We start from the raw sequence: 26,772 nt of genomic DNA, 5'->3' as shown, positions 1-26,772 counted from the left end.
GGGGGCAGTGGACCAGGAGTGCACCTGTGTGGGCTGCGGTGGGAGTGGCCCAGATGCGCAGGTCAGTTCTTGCCCAGATCTGGAGGGCATGGTGGGAGTGTGCACATGCACGGATCTGGGAGGCTGGATGCTGATGTACTTGTGCACAGAGCTCAGTGTGGGTGGGGTGGGGTTGTGCAACTGTATTGGCTGGGGGTGGCTGTGGCCCAAGTATACAGGTGAACATGTGACTGCCTGCAAGGGGCAGGGAGGGGAGACGGGGGTTAAGGGGCTGGGCACTGGTGCACAAGTCTCGGGAAGGGTGGGATGAGACTGTATGCTTTGTGTGGGAGAGGTGGGTCGGGCTAGGGCTGATGTGTGCATGTGTGAGGTGGGGGTTTGGGGTGGGGATGTATAGGATGGGTGGGGGTAGGGGCGTTTGGAGTACCATGGGGGTCAGGTGACAGAGTTCAGGTGTGTGGGGTGTGGGATGAATCGTGGGTTGTGGGGGCAGCATATGAGAGGATAGCACATTCAAGGAATATGGCTTGGCTTGCTTCCTTGTCCCTGTCTCCCTGTCCATGCCACCCTAAGGGCTCCAGGCCTCCTTTTCAAAAAGGGTGCATTAGGCTGTTTGCACCAGCTCGACAGTCTCTGGTTTTCGGCATCTCAATTCTTCAGCTTTTGCAATCACAGCTCCCTTATGTGGTGTAGCAATCCCTTCCAGTTCACTTACACCTGGAATTGCCATCCCAGTCACTTCCCATCCCTTGTCTAGCTGTTCCTTGGATCAAGGATGAACTCAACCTATCCTATTCTGCCATCTTCCTGAAATTTCTCCTTCATTTTTTTCTGGTTAGTTTTTTTTTTTTTTTTTTTAATCCTCTCTCTCCTTTGTTTTTTGACACAGTTTTAGTGGATATAAAATTCTTGGCTGACAGTCTTTATATTTTAGCACTTTGAATATGTCATCTCACTATCTTCTGGTCTCCACAGCTACTGCTGAGAAATTACTGGTAATCTTACTGAGAATGTATACATGAAAAGTCATTTCTCTCTTGCTGGTTTCAAGATTCTCTCTTTGTCTTTGCCTTTCTACAGTTTGATTATGATGTGTCTAGGTGTAGACTTCTTTGCACATATCTTATTTGGAGTTTGTTGACTATCTTGGATGTTTGAATTAAGATTTTTAATTAAATTTGGGAAGTTTTATTTATTATTTCTTAAAATATTATTTCTACCTCTTTATCTCCTTTCCTTCTGGGACTTATTATGTGTATGTTGATACACTTCATGGTACTTTTGTTTATTTTTCCTCATTCCTTTTTCTTTCTTTTCCTCAGACTGGATAATCTCAATTGACCTATCTTCAAGTTCACTGATATTTTCTTCTGCCTGGTCAAATCTGCTATGAGCCCCTCAAGTGAATTTTCTATTTTAGTTATTGTACTCTTTTAACTCCAGGATTTCTATTTTGCTTTACAAAATAATCTCTACCTCTTTATTAATGTTCTTTATTTGGTGACACATTGTTCTCAACTCTTTAGACATAGTGTCCTTTGGTTTTTAAAAATATTTAAAATAAGTGATTTAAGGTCTTTGTCTGAGAAGCCCAATGTCTGGACTTCCTCATGGACAGTTTCTATTGACTGCTTCCCACTGCCATCCTCCATGTATTGGCCATGCTTTAATATTTATTTGCACATCTTATGTTTTTTTGTTGGAAACTGGACATTTTAAATAACATATAATGTGACAACTCTGGAAATCAGATTCTCCCTTCTCCCCACATTTTTTTTTGTTATGTATTTTTGCTATTGGTGGGGTTTTTTTGCATGAGTAGGCACCAGGTGTTGGTGGTTTTTAAAGTGACTTTTCTGAGCTAATTTTGTATTTCAGAAGTCTGAGAGTCTATATTCTTTATGTGGTCATTGAAGTCTCTGCTAAATTAGATTAGTGATAGATTATGATTGAACAGAGATTTCCTTAAATAGTTTTGACAAACAGGTAACCCAGTCTTTGCTGAAGGGCTCTGTGTGAGTGTTCGGGTATGCCTTCGACACTCAGGCAGATTACAATTCTGTCATAGCCTTCATTTTCTACTTGCATGGAGTCTGAAGGTAGATCGGAGGTGAGAGTTTAGGAACTTCTCAGCCCTAGATATGCAAATAGCCTTCTAGATTACTGGGAACATGTCATAGCCTCTCCAAGTTCCCTATGGATATCTCATTCACCAGTTTTACCTTTTAAACTTTTTGGATAGCCTATTGTTTACCACAATTATTTTCCACCATCTCAGACAACCATGATATTTTTGACAAATGCCCTCAATAAAAGGCAATTTGTGCCAAGCAAACTTTAAGTCATGTAAAATAGAAATTGACCTTGTGAGTGGAGTCTTCCGGGAATCACCAGATAGATCATATAATGCAAATTCTCTGGGAAGGAGACTTCTAAGGAGTTGCAACCCCATTTTGCCTCCTCCAGCGGCTGCCAGACTGCTTGTTTTCACTGTGATTTCAGACTATTGGTTTTCACGTCTTCACGGAGCTGGGAGAGGGAAATGGGAATACGGCAAGTTAAAATGTTATGAATCTTGCTGTTTACAAAGATTCTGCAATTTTTTGGAATAAATGCTCACTAGATTGCTTTGGCAATTTCCCAGAGTTCTGAAAATGTTGATTCTGACCATTTTAGCCATGTTTTCATTGCTTTTGTAGTGGAGAAGATTTTTGGAGTTCCTCACTCAACTGTTTTCACTGACATCCCTATATATGTTTTTTCAATGGCATTTATCCTTTCCTTGATGTAAGCTATTGAAAAAAATTTCAAACATTGAAAAGGTAAAGCCCCAAGTTTCTCTAAATAGTTTAGATTTGTTCTAAGTTTTCATGAAGTGAAGTTTTCTGAGAAGAAAGTTGGTTCTTCTAATACTACCAAGTAAGCCATGCAATTAAAGGATGGATAAACACAGGAAATGGTAAGTTGTTTGTAGAGATCAACAACTTTTGCCATTATTCAGTGTCTTTGTGCTTTTTCATCTCAGCATGGGTCTGGTTAACCTGAAAGTACCCGGTTAAGGTTTGACCATGTGTATAAGTTCCTTGATTCTCCATGGGTCCAAGCAAGCCTGGAACAGAAAGAGACAGAAGTAAAGTTGATCTTTTGGCCTTCACTGTTGATGTTCATAGTAAATGCTCGGGTGTAACAGAGGTTATAACCATGCTTATGTGTTTTGATGCGGGACTCATGCTCTGTTTACATTTCTATTCCTAGTACCTAACAATACAGAGTAGACACTCAATAGACATAGTAGTCTTTGTTCCTCATATGGAATTTTCTTCACCACCTATTTAAAAAGAGAGACAAACCCAAATCAAAAAGTATTGCTGGCATTGTTCTCTAAATTGTTGGAGAGCTAGATTTCAATTTCCAATAAATTCAATTGAAGATTTCACACCTTTGGCCTTCCGGTCGTTAGTGGCACCTGTTTGTTCACGTTAGCCTTGCCTGGTGTCAGCATTCATGGGCAGCACGAATGTACCAGGAAGAGAGGAACTCACAGTGGGTGAGGCTTGAGATTCAGGCTGGAGAATTGGATTTAAGCTCTAGCTCTGCTGATCACAACCTTATAACTTTGACAAGGTGCTAACTTCTGCAAGTCCAGTTTCTCCCTCTGTAAAACAGTAACACGGGATGCTATTATTACCTGCCTCATAGAGTCACTGCAAAGATTAATTTTGAAAATGTGTTAAGGTGCAGAGTGACTGGCACAAATGTTAAAAGCATGAAAATGTTAGCTTTAAAAATGGATAATCATGGGTAAGAAGGAGAAGAACTTTCTATTTATTTTATTTTTCAGGACCCACTCAGCATAGCTACGTATTCTTTTTTCTTTTTAATTTTTTGAATTTTCAGGTTTTACATGAACTTTATTAGGGGGAGTAGGATGCTACTGACTCACGTCAACCTGAGATGTCATTGGTTTGTCCTGGTTTGCAGGACGGTTATGACAGGTGCCACACAATGTGTTGGCTTACTCAGCAGGAACTTATTGCCTCATGGTTTTGGAGGCTAGAAGTCCGTCATCAAGGCACTGGCAGGGCTTGCTTTCTCCAGGAGTCTGCAGTGTTCTGGCAGTGCTCTAGATCTCTCTCTCTCTCCTTGCATCCACTCCTCTGATTTCCACTGACTTCTGGCTTCTTCTCCATGTCAGTTTTCTTTGCTTATAAAGATTCCATCCATATCGGACTAAGCCCCTCCTCCAATCAGTTTGGCCACACCTTAACTAATAATAGCATGTTCACAGGTGCTGTTCATACCCATGGGACCTGGGTTAGAACTTAAACTTGTCTTTTGTGGGAATATGAATGAATTTCCAACACGAGTCTTCCAGATGTCCATTTAGAAAAGTCCCACAAGCCACCTCATATCAGTGGAATGCTTACAAAGTTTGGAGGAATCCAAGAGGAAAAACTATGTGGTCAAAGGTAGGCTGGAAAAGAAAAACACATAATTAAAAGCCTTAGTCCTTTTAAAAAAATGTTTGCAGTCATCTTATATATTTGTGTTTATAAACAGAAGCATGCTTTTAAAATGAAAAAAATGCTTAAAATCTCTGAGGATAAACATATAATTTCCTCAAAGACATGCCAAGAAATAAAACATAAATAAAGCAGTTCTCAATACTGAAGTAAATATTTTTAAAGCCTCTCCAAACCAATGAATCAAAACACTACATTTCCTTCTATTTTCCCAGCCTTCCTCCTTCGAATGAGCATGCTTGATTTCTTTAGATCCCAATGTTACTTTGAGTTTATGAACTGGTAATTAGAGAGTAAAGTTTCAAGAGTTTCCCCACTAAAGTACTTAGAAATCTTTTAAATCACTGTACCCAGATAAACTGAGAGTGTCTAGAAATAAGTTAGCTTAGCCGAGGTAATTGGAAACTTAATGAACAGTTTTTCAGAATTTCAAGAGACTTTGAACAAGGGTTGTATATTTGGAGCAGAGAGAAAAATGCAAGCTATATGCTAAAGAAAGATTTTGGCCATAATTCTGTTTTAAATAGAAGGTAGATCTCCATTTTAGCTTCATTGCAACAAATCTGTAGCTTGTGATCTCTCTTTTTTCTTGTAAGTTTGAGGGTGATAAATAGCCTGGAATCCACGCCTGTTGAGACACTGTAGACTGAAGTTACAATAACCTAGGGGCTGAGTGAGGAGACCCATTTGCTTGGAAGTATTTAAGAGGGTTTCCTAGTGACCAGAGGGCATCTCCAAAATTTACCTACAAGTGCAGCTTCCTGTGTCTACTTACTACAGATGGAAGTTTTACCTCATTCACCTAGTGACAGTTCCACCCCCCCTTGTAACAGTTGCTTTTCCCAAGCATAACTCACAATTTGTTCTGAGGGTGGAGGGAAAAAGCAACAGAGAATAAAGCTAGAAGTCTGAGCAATTGAAGTGGTCCCTCTGTTTTCTTTCTCTATGTCAGAATAAAAATCCTGTTTTATTCTGTTGTTTTAAAAATGTTTCCCAAACCAGACCACAATGCTTACTTGGCTTGTACCACCATAACCAAATCCCCATCACAAGTAGAATAAATAACCCAAGTCACATTTTCAGAGAGCATCACCGCAATTAGAGTGAAACCTACAACAACTGAAACTACTACTGTGACCCCTACAAATGTAATGTTGAGTGAAAGAAGCCAGACACTATATGATAGTTTTTATGTAAAATACACAAACAGCAAACTTGTCAGAACAGACACTATCCTTTTAGGTCCTAAGGGCCTCATGATATTATGGTTTTGTTTTTGTTTTTGTCTTCATTCTGAGCACTGAGTACCCAGCTGTTTTCTTTGTGAAAATTCATCAACCTGTGCACTAATAATACCACCCTCGACTCCATTAAAAAGTTTTTTAAAAATGATATGTGAGATGCATATACATCTCAATCCATCGGCTGAAACTTCTGATTCCAGTCCAACACCCCTCTCTCACACGTTGGCTCTTTCTGCATTTGCGGTCTATGCTGGGAGAAAGCCCTGTAAGGTTTTTTGAAATGTTCCATGTTGACATCTCTCATAAATACAATCAAGTGTCTGTGATTTTTTTTCAGGCCTCATGATTTAGAGATTTCTGTATCAGGGATTGTTGATAGACAAGTTATTATGAACTTTTCATGTTGCTCTTGGAGGGCTCATTTGGTCATGGGAGTGATCAGCTAAAGTATTTCTTTTGTTCACGAAGATTTCAGGAAGGTACCTGTTCTTTTACCGCAAGATCGCAGTGGTGATTATCAGCTGTTATGGAGTTTATAAACTTCATTTTGAGATATGAGATTTTTCTAGAGACACCTTAATGTTAAAGGGCAATGGAATAACTCCAAAGAGAAGAGGATGGAGCATGAGCTACCAAAAGACCTTTAAGCACGGAAATGCTAGCAGGTTTGTTTTTTTTTTCGGTATGTTCTGATTGTTCTTCATCTTTATCCTGAAAATGGGTGATGATAGTACTCCCAGGGATTTTTAATAAACAGGCAAAGAAAACAAATTAAGTCACCTTAATGTTGAACAACAGAAGGCCAAAATTGCTTTTAAAAGTTATTTTGTACCAGTAACAATGTAGGAATCCAGTCATATCTTGAGCTCATCACGAGGAACAGCTTAAAGCAGTTTTTAAATGCTTGAGTCTTGAAAAATCTTCAAAATGTATTCAGCTATGTTCTTCTTGATTTAAAGAAACCCTAAAAGAAAATTGAAACCGTATGTTTTTATTTATTATTATAGAAAGTTGATAAAATATAATTTAAGGCACTATTATATGGCCAAGAAACTTAGTAAAGTTTTGAACAATGCTTTCTAAAAACTACTTCAAATAAGAAACTATATTTGCCAAGTAGGTATTTGAGTTTAATCTTAAATCCTTAAACAGATAACTTTGGCATAAGTTTTCATGTGGTGGTAAGAAGCTTGTTTTCAAACATAGGGGTTAAGAAACTGTTTTATGCATTTTTCTCTCTTTAATTATTTCTCTCATTTAATTATGGGATGGTGGGTAAAAGAAGTAATCCTTTCATCTATATTTTAATAAAACTATTATCAGTTTTATATTCAACTGCAAATTATGTAACATGTTTTGAAAACCATATACAATACAGATAGAGATAGAGTATAGTTTCATAGCTCTGAACCCTCAATAAAGATTCAAATTCTTTTTTTTTTTTTTACTGGGAATCGAACCCGGGTCCTCGGGCATGGCAGGCAAGCACTCTTACCTGCTGAGCCACCGTGGCCCACCCAAGATTCAAATTCTAATGCTGCTATTTATTAGATATGAGACAGCCCTCTCTTCTCTCTGGGCCTCAATCTTCCCATCTGCAAAATGGAGTTAGTAACTCCTGTCCTGGTTAAAACACAGCTTGTGGTATCATTTGAGTTACTATAGTTATAAATATTTAAAAATTAAGGGTGCATGAGTGGTTCAGTGGTAGAATGCTCGCCTTCCATGCAGGAGATCTGGGTTCAATTCCCAGACTATGCACCCTACCCCACCTCCCCAAAAATAATATTATTTTTAACTGTAGTTTAAAGGTTTGTTAGATCACTTAAAATAATAAAATCACTAACAAAAAATAATAAATGCAGTGAAATTACTCGTACAGTTTCAGAAAGAGTTGACTTTTGAAGACGGTGGAACTTCTGGGCAGCCAGCCCCTTCCAGGGAAGCAGTTTCCTCTCTCAAGCAGGCTGGAGTGTGACACCACTTCCTTGTCCCACGCTGGATAGTCACTGTGGTCTCGGGGACTCTCGGTTCCCCAACACTGATGGTTTTACGATCTCCTGATATCTTTCTTCCATTAAGAAGCTCAAAGAGCCTCTTTCCTGGCGCAGGCTGAGGCTGGTGAGAGCCTAATTGTCATAAGGACTTTAGAGTCTCCAAATGTGAGCTTTCCTAAAGAGCAAACAGCCATAGTCAAACCTTCTTTCCTTCCTTCGGGAACAAAACGAATTCCTCAGGCCAAGGTGTGTGCCCCGTGTGAGTGGGAGGAGTGGCCAGTGGCAAGGACCTCGAGCCTACCCCTGGGCCACCCCACAGCTCTCTCTCCAGCAGAGCAGGGTACAGGGCACGGCTGGCCTTTAGTCAGAGCCTTGGCTTTGACAAGGCTGTAGCCCCTCTCCCTTGACCCTGGCTGAGAGGTCTTCTTAGTTATCTAGATTTCTCCAGATTCAAAGCAGAAGAAGAGAGTAGCTTTTCATAGGACCGGGACTCCTGGGTCAAAAGCTGAGACCCTCTGCTAAGCCTGTTCATTTTTATGTAGCCTTCCAAATCAGCACCTTGCTTACAATGGATCATTCACAAAGACTTGCAATTCTCTAAGTACTTAAAACACTTCACAGTTTGGCTGCATCTGTCCCCTTGCACGTGAAGAAGGTTGAAATAATTTCCCAGGTTGTCTCCTATACAATACAGATTGCCAAAAACAGGAGCTGTCTTGGTCAGCTGGAGCTACGTGATTGCCACAGTAAACCCCATATCCTCAGTCGGACAAAGGGCCTGCCCTTAGCCATTTCTGGTAAGGCAGGATTCTCTTCTCTCCATCCCTCTCCCTGACTGTCCACCAACCCCGGGAAATGACGTGGGATGGACCGCTGAGCCAGGGTCATGCATAGGCTGTGTAGTAAGCTATGGCATGACCTGGCTCAAATTGATGAGCTCACCCAGGAATTTCAACTAAAAATATCAAGAGAATGAAGATAGCGCCAAGAGCTGAGTACAAAAGGGGGCATGTTCAGAAGCAGATAAAGCTGGGACTGGGCAGGGCATGAAATGGTCATAGCTTCCAAAGTTACAGGGAGATTAAACCATAGATTAGCACCAACCAGGGATGAAAATAAAAAGGAGCAGGGGTGAAAGACATACCAAAGGATAGAAGTACAGAAAGAAAATCGCTGAGAATATTTCCTGACTATTCTGTTTATGTCCCTGGATTTCTGGGCATTCTTTATAATAAATCTACATTATTCTGAGTTAACGTGAATGCATACCTATTTGTTGTATGCAAAAAAGCACAACTATAATTAGAGTGGATGCATGTGTCCCTCCGTTCCTTTAACTGAGGATTAGGGCTGGTGTGGGTATCTCAAGTGACTCTCCTTATGGCTTCCTAGCGCTAACGGGATTTTCTAACTCATCAGAAATACCGTAAACATTCCAGGCCTCAGGTTACTGCGTCTCTCGATTCCGGAACTGAGATAGTTAGACCTCACCGTCCTCACTTCCCCACCCCGTTCCCATTTTTCAGGGCGGGGGTGGGGGGGGGCTGTCTGCGGCTCAGGAAAGTCTGAGGGGCAAAGACGTCACTCACTCCCGTTGCTTTTTTCTCCTGGGAGTTGTAAGGAGGAGAAAAGAAATTCCTAAAAAAAGCATTTTAGAATTTCTGGACCGTGGGAGATGGAAGGAAACTAGAAAAGATCCATCATCCACAGCAAAGACATTCTTTGACGGTGTTTATCGGGTTGTAGAACATAGAAATAAATAGCAATGACAAACGACTGTCCCCGCAGCGTGACCCTAGAGGCTATTCCAGCACTGGTGACCGCTAAGACTGGCACCAGTCAGGGAGGGTTGGGGCACGTCGGGTGTAAACTCTGTCCCCTACGGGGAGGAGACGAGGGGAGGGTGCAGGAGCCCGAGGGGCGGGAGGGGCGGCGCCGCCAAGGTTCGCCAGGGCTGTAGGACCATCTCCCGGTGTGCTGATTCATTTTTCTACCCGCTATGCAGGATTTTATTCCACAATGGAATGCCTTATGGTTTCTTCTCTCTCTGAGGATCATTCAAAGTTGACTTCTTCAGCTAGTGGCCCTTAAAAAGAGTTCTACTCCGATTGTAAACTTGCCTGGTGAGAAGAACTTGGAACAAGCTGACCCATCTGACCAGCTCTGTTTCCTTCATTGCTTTCCTCCTTGAAAACACTTGAAGCCACTCACTGAGGGGATTGTACTTTCGGAAAACATCGCAGCTCATTCCTTTCAATCTTTTCATGGAAATTTTTGACTTGTTAAGGCCTCACCGCTTAGTGCATTCAAACTGTAAAAGCCATCAGAATCCAGGCTGGGTGGAAGGAACAAAGGGTGGGTCCTCTCCCCCGGATGGAGGGGACAGACAGCTCTGGGAGGCCAGCTCGGTGGGAACAGTCTAGAAATCCCTGACACTCGGGCCGTCGCAGATGCCATCAGAATCTGAGGTGTCCTGCCTCATCTCTCGCATGCCCAGTTCCCAGAGGTCGGAGCCCCCAATTCTGACATGGTAGCAGCAAAATGGCTAAACCTTAGTAAGACTTAAAAAGAGAAGAGGGAACCACGTGCTCTGCCTGCCAAAGCATAAAACAGAGGCTCGATTGTGCAGCTTCTCTTTGGTCATCCTGCCTCTGTTCCGGAATAATCTGCTCTATGAAAAGAGTGGGCAGGAGCCCCAGGCCCCACCCCCACCCCACCTCTTGCAGCTCTTTATTCATTCTAGCCGTAATTCCTGTCAGAGGAATGTCTCGGGTTCACCTCAGAATAAACCCCTCCTTTTGGAAAAAGCATCCACTTAATGCTGGAAAACAAGCGCTCTCATTAGTATGGCCACATTTCTTCCCTGTGGAGAGGGGGCAGCCGCAGGCCTCTGGGCGACTGTTGCTTAGCAACTGTCTCTAACCCTAGCCCAGGACCAGCCTGATGAGACAGAGTGGTGCCACTGAGTTCTGGTCTCTGCTCATTACCAGTTCACGGTCTTGTCTGGACAGACTGATCACACAAAGGTGTCCTCGGGTTTATTCTAGTGGCAATGGTGCGTTCACGACCCAGTCACCACGGCCTCAGAGCAGGCTGGGTTTCCTTCCTGCAGCTCTCCTGAGCACTCTAAGGCAGCACACGGTACCAGGGACTCACGATGTGTAAGGCAGCTTTATGTATGCTATTTCATCTAAGCTGTAAACCACACAGTCTCCCTAGGAAGTGGGTATAGCTCTGTTTTATAGATGAGGGAACCGAAGCACAAGAGAGGTAGAGTGATTGGGACAAGATCACACAGTATGAGGGCCAAGTCAGGCCTGAGACTGGCTCTGTTCTCAAGCGCTTGTCCTTTCCTCCAGCTCCACTGCAGCTGCCAGACTTCGACTGCACCGCTGGGGAAGGAAGCATGGCAGCCAGCTATACAGGAGTGGGTGTTTATTAATAAACTAAATATTTGCTGATTTAAAAACCTTATTTGAGTTTCCACCAGGCGATCATGATTTGGTTGCTTTCCAGCTGCAATAGTTTACTGTGTATCCACACAATCATGCTTATCTAGTGTTTACAGAATGTGCTGAGGCTCCCTGGCTATACAGAGAGGAGGGGAAACAGGTCTTCATGGTGGAATGAGGAAGGAATTATGTTTTCTCACCTCGCCTTCAATGTGCTCTCATCAGGGCACCAGGCAACCATAGGTCATTTGCACCCTAGCTCAAATTTACTTCCTCCTTCTTTTGCCTGAAAATCTCTTCTCATCCTCAAAGACCCTTTTCAGTGACTCCTTCCATGTTCTTCTGGGCTGTTGATTGCTCCCAGAGCACTTGGCTTGACTTTGTGGACATGGTGGTGCACCACCCAGATACCCCTTTCATTGATCTAGGTGGCCCATACCCAGTGCTTGACCAGTGCAGAGGGGAGAGGCTCCCTTGGCCAGCCTCAGGACAATGCTGAAGGGCCGAACCTGCATCAGAGCTGAACATCCATAGATGTGGTTCCCAAGAGCAGTCAGTAAATTCCTGCATGCTAAACTCTGTCTCCAGAGTCTGTTTCTTGGGGACCCCAACCTGCTACACTTTCCTTTCGACCTTCTCTGCACATGGCCCGCTTGTCCATCAGACTGTGAGCTCCTCAGGCGCAGAAACCTTACCTTACATTTTCCCAAATCCACAGTGCCTAACTCAGGCCCTGGCACCTAGTAGTTGCTCCACAGATGTTTGTTGAGTGAATGAATGTAGTAACTTATAAACAATTGTAGGATGAGAAGAACTGAGAAACTGGATAGCAGTCAATGGGACACCTGAGTTGATATCTTTTATTATCATAATGATGTGTCCCAGAAGAGAATGCTTTTCTATTATCCCCACAAACAACGCTATTGTCCAACCTGGGACTAGCCTGGACACCTCCCTTCCCCCTTAGCCCCAACGTTTCCTGCTGGACTGAAAACAGGGCTTAAAGCTGTAGCTCTCAAGAGCTGTGAAAGTAAGAGGAGACACCAGGACTAGAAGCTGTGTCAGCTCAACCAATCTATGATCAGTCTTGGTTTTTACAGAATAAGAACACCACGCCGTGCTATGCTATGCTATGTTCTTAGTTGAGTTGTTTTATTTTGACCCTTGTAAATTTTTTTTTGAATTTTTCTTAAAAAAAAATATGGATCACTTCACAAATTTGCATGTCATCCTTGCACAGGGGCCATGCTAATCTTCTCTGTATCATTCCAATTTTAGTATATGCGCTGCCAAAGTGAGCACAACCCTTATAATTTTTTAAGTGCCCTGTTTCAGGTGAGCTAAATGTGCTACTCAAACCTGGCCAGGTAGAGCCCAAGAATTGCCTGGAGATGGTGACCATTGCGCTGGCCCCAGACAGAGAAAGGGCATGTAGATTTGGGGCATATAAATAGCAATCCAGCTGAGGAACTAGGAGAGAACAGCAATTCCGCTACATGATATTTCCGAGAAAATGGTTCCAAGGTGCAGGGTTCCTTTCTCCCAGGGCCAGCTCATTACCCCTGACAGAATACGAAGGAACAACCAGCCCTCCAAAAGGCAAAAGTCCTGGTAAGCTCTAGATAAGGGATCGCAGAGAGACCTCACCGCTCCGAGGGTCTCATGTCATAACCCCTAATGATCTCAGGGTTATTACGTCGGGACGTCAGGGTCCTTGCCCAAGGTCTCTTTTGAAGGAGCTTGGCCTCACCCCCAGGAGTTGTGCGGGCTCCTTGCCAGGCTTCCCTGTAAATTGAAAGCAACTTGACCCCAAGGAAGAATCGACGAAGAGGGCCACCTCCCCTCACAAAGGGTCCGCTCATTCCCTGACTGGAGCAGGCTCACAGCTGAGGTCACCTCAAGCCCAAGGTGACTTGGGCTGATGTGAGGCATGAGGCCTTCCCGAGGAATGGCCCACTCTTCTGATTTGGGGCAACGCAGCTGTGTTAATGTGAGTATCAACATATAAACTAGAGCTGCCAGGGCGTTGCACAAGAACGCTTGTGACCTAATCCAAATGAGTCTTTATTTGTAACCTCCCGCTGTTACTTTATACTCTGTTTGTTATTGATAATCCTTCCCTGCCCTTGGATGAGAACTCCAGCAGCCCCCAAGAAGTTTTGCTGACTTTTAGGTAAGGGACAACCTGGGGTCATGTTAAGCAACAGAGACAAATTTGATTCATATGCAGTCCAAGAGAGTAATCAAAATTCTGACTCTGATAGGATGTCAGACACATTTCACTTCCCCATCTGGGCCTACTCCGGGCTGGCAGCCAGCTGTGGATAACTGGGTGGTGGTCTGACTGGCTTTGTTCCAGCGAACTGAGCCCTTCTGGGGACGGCCTGTGGGGTGGGAAAAGGGGAAAGGGCAGGGAAAGTCTCACTCAAGCTGAGATTGTTGTAAGCTGGCCTCACTGGTTTGGACTTGCACATCCTCTAAAGATGGCTTTTGATCTCTTGGGACACTTTCAGGGCAATTCAAGGTCCCCTGCCAGGCTCCTTCCCTGCCAATGGCCTGGGCCCCAAGTGGAGACATCTCTATTTTGAAGGGTCTCCAACATTCCCTTTTCATCCCCAAGGCATTTACTTCCAAGTTCTTGCTGCTGGGCTCTCTCTGCAGGACTCCAGGATGACTCCCCACCTGATCCCTCTCCTTAGAGTCACTGCTCCAACATTTCACAACCCTGACCCCAAGGGTGCTGGCCACCCCCCCACTGCAGTCTCCTGGGTCAGCTTCCAAAGAAGATGGGCTGCCTGGCTCTCACCCTCAGAGTCCCAGCTGGGGTTCAGACTCCAGACCCCAATTACAGAGATTACATGTAATGCCCTTTGGAGGATGAAGAGGCAGTATTCCTTCCCTCAGGTGGGGAGAGGAGATGGGCCCACAGCACAGAGCTCTCCAAATCAATCATCCTCACAGACTCCTTTCTCCTTCCCACCCTTTTGGCCCTTGGATATTCTCCAAGTGGTGGTGGGGGTTCAGAGTCATGGGATGGGCTCCCTCACATTTCCTTTGAAAATAAGCATGTAGAGATTTGATACCTTAATCTAGGATCACAAACATACCGCGTCTTGGTGCCTAGTCAAAGCTTCAGTTTAATACCCTGTTGCAGAAGATTTATGCACATTATTTATGGAACCAAATGTTGATCCTTACATTCCAATCGTTTCCAACAACAACAACAACAACAAAAAACACACGGCACACAGGTGTGGGCTGCAAATGAACTTGCTGTTTAACTGGCAGGCTCAGCATAACGAAGAAGAGGACAGGGTCGCAGATTCAACCATGAGTGGGAAAGACATTTTCTCTAATGCTTCTTAGAGAATTCAAGAATCTGAGGGGAGAGGACTCATGACTGTGGCCTCGCCTATCTAAGCAGTGAGGGGAAGAAAGAAGGACTGGGAACTGGCCCCAGTGTTGGTTGAGGAGATTGCAGAGCGGAAGGAGTCACTCGCAGAGAAGATTTTTCCTTCCCAACATTCTGGTCTCTTAGCAGCTTCACAAGCGCGGTCAAGGACATGGATTCCAGAGCCAGCCAGACACTGGCAGACAATGGCACCGCCACCGGAGAGCTGTGCCATTTGGGCAAGTGTTTCATTTCTTTGGGCCCCAGGTTCTCTTTTAGTAAAATGGGGGTGTCACTTACCTCAACTGGGACAGTTATCACACTGAGGTGAGACCTTACAGGTAAAGTACAAACTATAGTGACTGGCATGTGGGAAGTTCTCAATAAATAATAAAGTGTTGCTACTTATGTCCACCAGATGCTATGTCTTACAATGAACGAAGAGAAGAATTTGGGGGAGAATATACCCATTAAAGTACCCTGGTAAAAGATCACAGCAAGTCTTTCAACTCTGAGTTGAGGAGAAAAGGGAGAGAGGAAAGGGAATTTATTGATCAAATCTTTTGTCAAAGATCTTTAAGCCAAGATTTTTAAAAGAATTTTTTTTTTGGCTTTTCCAATGAGGATTTATTAGGTTACAAATTTACAGTTCTAAGGCCATGAAAATGTCCAAATTAAGGCGTCAAGAGGAAGATGCCTTCCCTGGGGAAAGGCTGCCAGCATCCAGGGTTCCTCTGTCACATGGAAAGGCACGTGGTGACGTCTGCTGGTCTTTCTCTCCAAATGTCTCTGGACTTCTATGGGTTCTTGCTTGTTTCTCCCAGCGTATTCTGTCTCTGAGCTTTAAAAGAATTTTTTTAAGGAGCACTTTGAAAGAACTTTCTTATTTAGTTCTCAGACTTGTTCTATGAAAAAAGAAATCAAGGCTCAGAGATAAAACTCCAAATAATAATGACTTAGTAAGTTTGAAGTATATTTTTCTCTTATAAAATTCTTCTTAAAAGTTGGAGACAGATAATCCAGGGCTTCTAAGTTAGTGTTAGGAACAGAGCTCTTTCTATCTTGTTGCTCTACCGTTCTCAGCATTAGCCCTATTTTATGGTCCAAGATGGCTGTGTGAGTTTCAGCCATCTCCTCCACATTCCAGCTAACAGAAAGAAGGAAGTGGCAAAGAAAAGTATACTCCCCTTCTTTCAGGACACTTCCTGCACACACTCTATTCACTTAATGGCCAAACCTGGTCACGTGGCTAAGCCTAGCTGCAAGAGAAGTTGGGAAATGTAGTCTTTACTTTGGGTGGTTGTTTACCCCGTTAAAATTCAGGGTTCTTATTATCAAGGAAGTGAAGAATTACTATTGGGCTAAGCAACTAGCAATTTCCGCCCCAGGTGTTATATAACCTGCCCAGAGTTTTCCACTTGTACCCTGACTGCAGAAAACAATGCTTACAACAAAGGGAAGAAACAGTAGGGACATTAGAGGTAGAAACTTAATTTGTGCTCATCCTGGGATCTTGGAGATGACTTGAGGATCTCCTGCCTGCTTCACTGCAGTTCTTCTTGCTTTGCCAGGAGTGTGTTGGACTTAGCGAACCAACTAAAGCTTCATTGCCACCTGGATTTAGCTAATAGACACAAGACTTAAAGCCTGAGTAACAGAGCAGAAAGAAAAAAGTTTCAGTCAGTTTTGAAAGAGTGGAGAGGGAGTAGAAGTAGAACAGTTTTCATTTCTTCCCAGCTGCCCACTCCCCTGACTTCCCTTTGAGAATGGTGGACTCATGTTTCTTTCCACTTCAGCTAATATTTAGGGAGCTTCTACTCCATGCAAAACTCCAGACTGAGCCTGGGGGATACAGAGGGGGAGCGAACAGGGTCCCATCTCTAGGAGTACAGATGTGTACATGGATAATTCTAAGGCAAGGCTCTAGGAGAGGTAAAGTGGGATGGGAGGTCAGAGCAGGGAGTTGGGTGAAACAACAAGGAAGAGGAGGCATCTGAGGTTGGCTTCAAGTGGCATTTAGCATATTGATTGGTGTGACTAGGGTGATTCTTTTGGGAGATCACCCCAAAAGAAGAAACAGTGTGCGCAAGAAAGAGCTGAGAGAACCTAAGGAGAAGTAATTAATCTAGAACCATTAGAGCTTGAGGATACGGTGTGTGTGCATGAATGTGTGTGTCTGTGTGTGAATGTGTATATGTGGGTGTTTGGGATAGGCTTCGGGGTGGAGTGGGATGAGGTGGAAGATAAGGTTGGGAAGGTTAAGTTTGAACTAGCTTGTGACAGGCTTTACAAGCTAGAATAAGGACCCCGGGCTTTATCATGCAGGAAAATGGGGTGTCATCAAAAGAGTTTGAATGGAGCTTCCAAAGACCAATAGGATGATCAGTAGAAGGGGCTTATAAGCATTCTCAGTTTTCCAGTGATGCCTTCCTGCAGAGAAAAGTTTAAGCTAGAGAACAGAGCTAAGCATTGTTCTGTTCTCTTGCAATGGCCAAGGTAGTTGGGGAGGAAGCTCATGTCCAAGTATAGCCTCTCACTCTGTCGGTGGCCCAGGCTGCTTGGCAAGACCTGCCTGCCCAAGAGTGGGACACTTCACCTGAACCGTGCACTCAGCAAAGATTAGCCTGAAGCTTCCTCTGCCCAGGCCCAGGGGATCTGGAAGGTGGACCTCCTCTTCCAGAGGGGATGAGGGAGATCAGGTGGGACACCCTGGGAAGCAGATTCCCACACTCCTCATGTCTGCTGCCATTTCCATCGATAGTATTTCAGCATCAGATAGTGGATTTATCAAGTAGTATTTCTCCTGTCATTTAAATAGTGTTTGATCCTCTGAGGATCGCTGAGATTGGGAATATGCTTTATTTTTCCCCAGCAAAAGTGTTTATATCTTAGGCACTCAATGGAAATATGGCACATGGAAAATTGGAAAAGATTAAAAATGATGTTTTGAGTACCAGAAGGCAATAAATCACAGTAAATAAAACATTGTTACTGATTTATTGCTCTTCTAGTTTGCTAGCTACCAGAATGCATATACTAGAAATAGAATGGTTTTTAAAAGGGGGAATTTATTAAGTTGCAAGTTTATAGTTCTGAGGCCATGGAAATGTTCAAATTAAAGCAAGTCTATACAAATGTCAAAATTAAGGCACCTATAAGAGGTTACTTTCACTCAAGAAAGGCCGATGACATTCAGGGTTTCTCTCACAACTGGAATGGACATGGCTAACATGGTGATGTCTGCTAGTTTTCTCTCCAGGTATCTTGTCTCATGAAGCTACCCCGGGGGCATTTTCCTCCTTCATCTCCACGGGTCTCTGGCTGCGTGGGGTCTGGTAGTTCTCGTGGCTCTCTCATGGATCTCCTCTCTCCAAAATGCTTCCTCTTTTAAAGGATTCCAGTAAGCTAGCGAAGATCCACCTGGAATGGGTGGAGTCACATCTCCCTCTAATCTAAGGTTAATACCCACAATTGGGTGAGTCACATCTCCATGGAAACAATCTAATCAAAAGATTCCAACCTACATTGCAGAATAGGAATTACAAGAAAGGTTGCCTCCACAAGATTGAATTAAGATTAAAACATGGCTTTTCTGGGCGGGCCACGGTGGCTCAGCAGGTAAGAATGCTTGCCTGCCGAGCCCGAGAACCCGGGTTCGATTTCCGGTGCCTGCCCATGTAAAAAAAAAAAAAACAAAAACCATGGCTTTTCTAGGGTACATAAATCCTTTCAAGCTGGCACAGTTACTTTAATAAATCATTTATTATAGAGACTTTGGATACTTACAAGGAGGGTCTGAATCCGCAGAAGAGTGGTTTCTTTATAACAAGAGTGAGCACTCCTCCCCACTCCCCGTCCTTCCTGGTGCCCCCAGGACTTCAGATCAGGACACTAGGCAATTCTTGGGTCTTGCAACATGTGGATTATTGCTTTAGCCTATAGTTATAATGATTTGAGTGATTAACATGCCCAATGATATTTTAGTTTGGACACATCCTTAAAAAACTGAGGCTTCTTTTTCCAAAAAGTTGACAACAGAACACACAGGTTTGCAGAGAATTCAATCAATACAAATGAAACAGGGGAAGTTTTAAAAGATGAGTTGAGACAACAATGAACGGTGGAAATAAGTCTTTTATCTTTCAGATAAAATAGGAGGAAACATAATAATACTCATGTGGTTTGGAGTACAAAAAAGGAGCAATTCACAATCTGTTTCCTAAACAATGAACTCTTTCTTGCTATACATAAAGAGTATATTAAGAAACTTAAGTAAATGTATTTCTACCCACCAGTCTCCTATTTTCCCTTTTTGCTAAAATTACCTACTTCACAGGATTTGAGATTTAAATGAGCTAATACATGTTATTTTGCTTGGCACCCATATAAATGTTAAATCAGAATTTAAATTGTGTTTTCCTTCCTTCTCCTTTTCTTTTCCTTTCCCTTCCTTCTCTGCTTTATTGGTTCTTATTGAAAACCGAGCACTTGTGCCAGGGCTAAGGCATCTCTGCTCATTCATTTACTCAATCAATATTTATTGAGCTCCAACTATATGGCAGACTCTCTTCAGGGCCTTGGGGATTCAGTGATGAGCATGACAAAGTCCCCATTTGCATTCTAGGGCAATAAGCAAAAAATGAATAAATCCATAGCGTAATGTCGAATACTGCCAGGTGCTATGAAGCAGGAAAAAGAAGGGTAATAGAATAGAGGATGGCAGGGTGGGGCTCACGGGCTATTTTACATGAAATTATCAAGAAAGGCCTCTCTGGACAAGGTGCCATTTGAACAGTCCCGAATGGAGTGAGGCATAAACCCATGGGAGGATCTAGATGAAGTATGTGGCAGAAGCACTGGAAATAGCATGTGCAAGGGCCATGTGGTGGGAACAAGTTTGACATGATCTTAGGAAAATAAAGAGGCCAGTGTGGGGCAGTGAGACAATGGCTCAGTGGCAGAGTTCTTCCCTGCCATGCCAGAGACCCGGGTTTCACTCCCGGTGCCTGCCCATGCAAAAAGGAAAAAAAGGCCAGTGTGCCTGGAACAGAGTGAGCTTGGGAGAAGTTTGTCAGTGGTGAGCTGAGAGCCATGCTCAGGAACCAGATCATGTAGGGCCTTGTGGACCAAGCTAAGTGTTTGCTCTGATTGCATTCTAGGACTGATGGGAAGAAATTGAGGGGTTTTGAGTCATTAGCTAATTTATATGTTGAAAGAGTCCCTGTGGCTACTGCAGCACGCAGGAAGGCAAGAGCCAACTAGGGACTAACAAAGGGTTGGAGAGGCGGGGTAGTGTAGTGATTAAGGCTCTGGAGGCAGATTGCCAGGGTTTGAAGGCTGCCTCTGCCAGTGTGAGCACGGATAGGTTAAATAACTTCTCTGTGCCATAGTTTTCTCACCTGTAAAATGGAGATGATAATAGTAAGGGTTCCCACATTGTACAACCCTCTGGGCAGTGGGGGGAGTCACCCCTGGAGTCCAGCGACTACAGTGTGAATGGGGCCACTTGGAGTTGAACCATCCCTACCTCATTGCAATAAAGCACTTAGAATAATACCTGACATTCAAGGAATGCAATTACTATTAGCATATATGCAGTTGTGATGAGAGGTGATGGTAGCCTGGATGAAAGTGGTAACGGTGGTGGAGGTGATGATAAGTGATAAAGGTTGAAATAAAATTTGAAGGAAGAGCCTGAAGTGGCTGCATGGGGCACAAGTGGTACTGGCGATGGCACTCGGGGGCACATCTTTGCCAGGGCTTCAAGGTGTGTTCTCTCAGTCTAATTGCAGCTTTGGAGTCAAATTTCTCAATCAGATTTCCCCACCAGTATGTTTCCCACGTAAAATGAAGACTGTCACAATTATATACACTTTAATTTGAAAGTGAGTGTGAGGATTCAACATGGAACCACACATAAAGCCTCCGAGTGAGTACCTGGCACATCAATAAGTGTGAGCTGTCATCATCATCAACCTCATCGGGCATCAGCATCTGAGCAGCTCAGTGCTCCAGCATAGTGGGTACATACATATGCCTTCACCCCTATCGGACAGAGCCTGGAAGCTTTCCCCTCCTGAGAAGGGAGCGAAGAACTGAAGGCCTTTAGGAGTTTCTGTCCCAAGGTCAAAGTGCCCTTCAGGTCCTTTGGATGGTTCCTGAGAAGCTGCTCAGATACCTTCAGAGGCTCCCAAAGGGCTCGGGTAGGAACGAGCCCAATCAAGAAAAGAAGCACCGGAGCAAAATAAGGCATATGATTCAAAAGGTATGATTCATCTCTATTTCATTAATTTTGCTACTCACAATACCAAAGTCAGACATTTAAGGATGTGAAATTTGTTAATATTCCGTTTCTTTTGTTCACCGATATGGTCCTAATGAGTCTCAAACACAAATACGGGAGGTGGCACGGGGACCTCAGCAGGCCCAAAGCCGCAGATACCTACCTCCCCCAGGCCTTTCTCACCCTCCCTACCTGGATGATGGCGGAGTGGGAGGTGTGGGGAGCTGCTCTGCCCCGCCCTCCAGGCCATAGGTCCTAGTCACACTGCTGTCTGCTTACTCATGTGCCAGGAGGTAAACGCCCCACTTTATCTCTTCTTGGATATATGAGCCATATAATTTCTTCTTCAAAAGTTGTAAAGGTGTGATTCCAGTCAATAACTCCATGTAAAAAGAGGCCACTACTTTCTCATTCTCAGGCTTGCTGATGATACCTTCTGTGAGCCCGTCATTAGGGAAATGACTCAGCAGCTCTCTTCTGAGTTAATAAAATTTCACTGTCTTTGTTTTAAACTGGCTCGGAGCAATGTGGATCACAGAAGCTGTATCTGAGTGTGTCACCATGTAACTGTTCGCTTGATTTGCCCAGATACAATGCAAACGGGAACTACTGTGGCCCATCTGCCTTCCTTCCAAGTCTGCTGTGGTCTTAGTCCAGTTCACACAATGGACATCTGTTACACTCTTTCCTCACCTGCCAGGAAGCTGAAGCCACAGTTCTCTTTTCTCAAGGGGAAACCAAGCTCTCAAAGATGGTTAGTGGCCTGAACTCAAAACAAGGCATCTGAGCTCTCTTTGCACCTCCAGCATGGGCTGCTCTCCATTTCCTCCTGGGGGTCTATATAGGTTGAATGATAGTCCCCAAAGATATCAGGGCCTCATCCCTGCAACCTATATGTGTTACCTTATTTAGAAAAAGGCCTTTGCAGTTGGGATTAAGTTAAGAGTTTTGAGATGTGGAGATTATCCTGGATTATCTGGATGGGTGCTCAATGCAATCACGAGTCTTCTTTAGATTTGACACAGACAGAAGAGTAGAAGACAATGTGACCATGTAAGCAGAGTTTGGAGTGATGCAGCCACAAGCCAAAGCATGCGGGCAGCCCCCAGAAGCTGGAAGAGGCAAGAAATGGATTCTCCCTTAGAGCCTCCAGAGGGAGCTGGCCCTGCCAACACCTTGATTTCGGCCCTGTGATCTGATTTTGGATATCTGGACTCCATAACTGTGAGAGAATACATTTCTGTTGTTTTAAACCACAAGGCTTGTGGTAATTTGTTCCAGTAGCCTTGGGAAATGAATATAGGGTCCCAGCATAAGAACTGATCCAAGTCCAGATTTCAAATGGACCTTCATAGCAGGGTTTCTGTGGGACTCTGCAGCCTTTTACTTGTTTTGGTGGACATGATCACTCTGGGGCACATCTGGGGACTTCAGTCATTTAGAAGCCAGCCCAGGCCCATGCATTTATTTGATGGACATTATTACCTGCCTGTCCCAGGCATTAGGCATTGAGGAAAGAAAGACAAAAGGCACAGTCTCTAATCTCAGGGAAACTGGGGTCTAGTGAGAGGAACTAATGAGAAAGCAAACAACTCCAGCGCAGTGTGATTATTATTTTAAAAGATCTTTGTATGCTGCAGAGACTTTCAGGGATTACCTGACCCATGCTGGTGGTCAAGAAAGATTTCCTAAGGGAAGGAATGCTTAAATGACTCCTCAAGGAAGCATGGGAGTCATCTAATTAGAGAAGGGACAGCATGTGGAATAAAGCCAGTTAACTGTGATCACCCAAATTCATTTTCTTTTTCTTCCTAGGCATATAGCTAAATTCCATTTCCCAGCCTCCCCTGCAGTTATGCGACTATGTGACTATGCTTTGGCTAGTGAGATAGCGTGTGGAAGTGAGGAATGTCATTTCTAGACTTGGACCATAAAATTCTCTCATGTGCTCTTTCATGAGCGTCCCCATTTCAGCCCACGGGGAGACACCCAGAGTGACTTTGGGAGCTCAGCCTGGGTCCCTACACTGTCACATGAGAAAGCCACACGTCTTGTTGAGTCTCTTGAGTCTTCCCTTAGCCTAGCCTGCCTAATTAATACAGCACACAACATGGAGGTGAGTGAGAGCATGGCTGGTTAGAGCTCAGGAGGGCTGAGGCCGAGGGACTGGGAAGGAGCTGCTGGGTACACGACTCAAGCAGCAGGTAGGAATTGAATCACGAAGGGCACTGTGTGCTGCCTCAAAAGTTATGGGGCCGGTAATAAGCACTTGGACACAGGGAAGCAATTATATTTAGTTTTTAGAATAAGGGAAGTGACAGATTTTTAGAGACAAGGCAGAACATTTCCTGAACCCAGTGATCTTGATAAACAACTAAGAATAAGAAATCACCCATCATTTGTTTTCCAAAATCACCTCCATCCTTTGGGTTCCAAGGCTAAACCACAAAAGACCATCCTCTTCTCGAATATTTCAAGACCCACCTCCATCCTTACTCCTGACTCCCTTCGGGCTCTTGGATGGTTCCTTGATCACCTGCCTCTGAACAACCCAAGGCTCCTCTTTTTCTCTGAAACCTTCCTCATTAATAGTAGCCTGAATAAAATCAGCTCCTTTATTGTTTGGTGCATTTTTCTGTTCCTGTGAGCAAAATAGTACTGGACGAGTAGGCCAGAAGCCCTTTAGTTCTGCCTTTACCAAGTAAAGACCTTCACCCGGCTTCATTTTTCTCTATTATGATTGCATATTAATTTATTTATTGTCAGTCTTCTATTAGGATACAGATTCCATGAGGTAAGAGCCTGTCTTCTTTACCACTGTAGCCCCAGGGCCTAGAACAGTTCCTGGCACACAGCAGGTGCTCAATAATTAGGACAAATGACGGTGTGGCAATCACTCATCCTCTTGAGCTTTCTCCCTTCCTCCCTCCACTCCTCTTGCCTTGTCTCCCTCATTCCCCACCCTCATTCACTACCTCCTCTGCTCTAATCTCTCTCTGCCCCTCTCTCCCTCCCCTCTTTTTTTTGGAGATCTTTCCTCACCCTTCCTCCCTCCGACTTTCCACTCTTCTATGCCTTGTGTCTGGCTGGTCCCGGTCCTCCCTTCAGCCCCTAATCTTTAGCCATGTTGTTTACATGAGAATGTCCAAGGCAGGGTGAGAGGGGCCTGGGAGCCACGACAGAGGGGTGACCTAACCGAGTCTGTGTTTATGTCTCCTTGGTCAGAACAGCATTAGTAACTTTTGACGTGTTTGGCCACGGGTGCCTTGAAAACTGAACATACACTCAGTATTTCAGCAGCAATGACCAAATGGTAACTGAGCCTTGCTCCAGTCAGGGTACTGTGTGCTGAGGAAGAAAAAGAAACCTATATGAGGCTCCTACCTTCCGGGAACCTCCAGTCTAGTGAACCAAGCAGAAAACAGTGGAGGAACAAAACCAGGCAGAATGTAGGGTGCTGACTGGGGAAGGAAGATGCCAGAAGAGACAGCCATTGTTAATCTGGGGGGATGTGGTCTACATTTGAATGACAGAAGGCAGGCAGAAAAGGAGAGTAGGAGCTCAATGGCAGAAGAGAAAACATGGAAAAGAAGTGAGAGGCAGTGAGTCTTAGTGTCCTGTGAATAACTGAGTGGCTCCTTGGACTACTTCTGCCTGAGTTTGGCCAAGGAGGCTCTTCTCTTGTCAAGGTCTCCCCTCCCCGCTCCGTCACTGACACTGGGGGAAAAAGCCCACATCGGTGAAGGGAGATTCCTCAGAGCAGATTCATAATTGATCAGACAGCCATGGTTGCATGGATATAGCTGTCCTGCAGCTGGGTGGCCTGCCTCTAAGTGCCTTAATTGGGAGACTGTATCTCCTCAGAGTTTGTCATAATCCACTGCTCTAGTTTCTTAACAACTGTCAGCTGAGGGGGGTGCAAAGGTAGTTCAGTGGCAGAATTCTCGCCTGTCATGAGGGAGACCCCGGTTCGGTTCCTGGCCCATGCAAAAAAAGAAAACAAGCAAACAAACAAACAAAAAACCCCAAAGAAACAGAAATTCAACAAACGGTGCTGCAATAACAGGATACATGGAAAAAGAAATAAAAAGTGGCCCCCGCCAGACAGTATACAAAACAACAACAACAAAAATATCAGCTGAATTGATTTAGATACTAGGAAATTGTTTGAAAATCTTGACTAATAAAATCTGCAAAACGAGGCCTTTTCCCTACAGGCTCTGGAAGTTGCACACACGTGTGATGGGGACGAGACCCAGCAGGAGGAGGAAGTCAGGAAAAAAGAAGACGGTGTATTTGTACAGGTTGTGGAAACTCCAGGCAGACAGTGACCCACCCGCCGTGAAAACAGACAGTGACCCATCCGCCGTGAAAACAGTTTAGACTGAACACAAGGCTAAGGAGGGTGTGGAATTCCTTTTGTGACGCCCTTTATAAATAGGATGGGCCGGAATCTTTCTGGGAAGTGGCTGGGATCACCATGGGGGGCCTTTTGGAGGGGTTGGGGTTGGGGGGACTTGAAGTTTTATCGTGCCGGGGAGGCAGAGCAGGGGAATATGTTCCTAAGCCCTGGCACTGACAAATGTGGTTGGAGAAAAGAGAAAAGGAAGAGTTAGGAGTTAAGTCAGTAAATGTTCCCTCAAGAGGATGATTCTTGGAGTAAAGAGGGATCTGAGGGTGGAAAGAAGGGGTTAGGAGAAAACAGTGTGTGGGTGTCTGCCCAGGGTAGAGTTCCTTTGGGCACAAAGTTCTCATTTTGCAGCCTGGATGCCTCCTGTTTCCTCTCCCCAGCCACTTTGCACAAGATACTCATCAAAAGTATTCTCGGCAAGACTTGTTTGTTTAGTCATTCCTTCCCCCTGCCAGGCCGAGGGCCTCCCTGCTCACATGTCACTGCTGGTGCTGACTCACCTTAAAAGCCGCAGCTTTTGCACCTTAGGAAGATAATTGTATAATACCAGGGCTGTTCCCTGCGTCTCGCAGGGGCACTGTTTGAACTGCCGTGTCCATGACAGCAAATGCAATCTCTGAACCCAAAGGTCACAGGCGCAGGATATTCGGGGCAAAGGCCTCAGGCTCCGTTTTCCAGTTCTCCCTCCCTAGCCAATAAAAATATTTTTAAAATGTCTAAATATCAATGTCAAAAAAATTAACTTGGTTTACTCCTGCCTCTTTATTAATATATATATGTATATATAGTAGTTTCCAGGTTTCACATTTCAATATTACGATTTCTTAAATTATTAAAATTTCAATAGCAATAAAGCAGCACAGTGGGTCCTGGAAGCAAGTCAGAGGGAAGCGGCTAAAGTTTCTAATATTTAGAGACCGTCCAACTGTCCCCTGACAAGCTCTGTACACCACACCTTGGCCCTCGCAGGGATAGGAGGTCAGTAAAATGCTGTAACATATATGTAAAGAGGGGATAGCTTGTGTTGTATACACAATACAATTGTTTTTAAGAAAAGAAATATAAAAAAGGGGCAGGAGGGTCAAAGTTAGAGGAAGGAAAACAAAAAGAGAGAGAGAGAGCGTGTGTGATTATCCTCAGTCCTGGAGGTGAAGAAAGTGAGGCTCGGAAGAGGGAAGGGGCAGGTCCAAATCCGCAGGGGAAACGTGAAGCGTGAAGCCGGGCCCAGCACGCAGGCCCCCTGGCTTCCAAGCCCCGGCGCTGCTCCCCACACCAGGCTCTCTCCACCAGGCGGGGGTGTCCCCTCTGCCCCTGACCTCCGGCTGGGCCATCGGTCTGCACAGACAACGGCTATTGATTTTGGCTGTAGTGCCAATGTGTCCCTACGCTTTTTGCCTAGAAAACCAGACGTATCTGCCTAACAACAAAAACACCTTTTAGGTACATTAGCTTTGCAGTTTAAAGACTGCTT

At 44.3% G+C, this 26,772-nt stretch overlaps 1 non-coding gene across 1 annotated transcript; it reads right to left on the bottom strand.

Moving 5' to 3' along the window:
- Positions 1–12,411: 12,411 nt before the first annotated feature.
- Positions 12,412–12,518, bottom strand: LOC143651022 (U6 spliceosomal RNA). The gene has a single exon (XR_013159768.1). It is a non-coding gene; the product is annotated as a U6 spliceosomal RNA (small nuclear RNA).
- Positions 12,519–26,772: the final 14,254 nt, after the last annotated feature.

Source organism: Tamandua tetradactyla, chromosome 11 (assembly GCF_023851605.1).
Source record: "Tamandua tetradactyla isolate mTamTet1 chromosome 11, mTamTet1.pri, whole genome shotgun sequence".
NCBI lineage: Eukaryota > Metazoa > Chordata > Mammalia > Pilosa > Myrmecophagidae > Tamandua > Tamandua tetradactyla.
The sequence above is the reverse complement of the archived record's forward strand: the minus strand, read 5'-3'. Positions and strand labels throughout refer to the sequence as shown.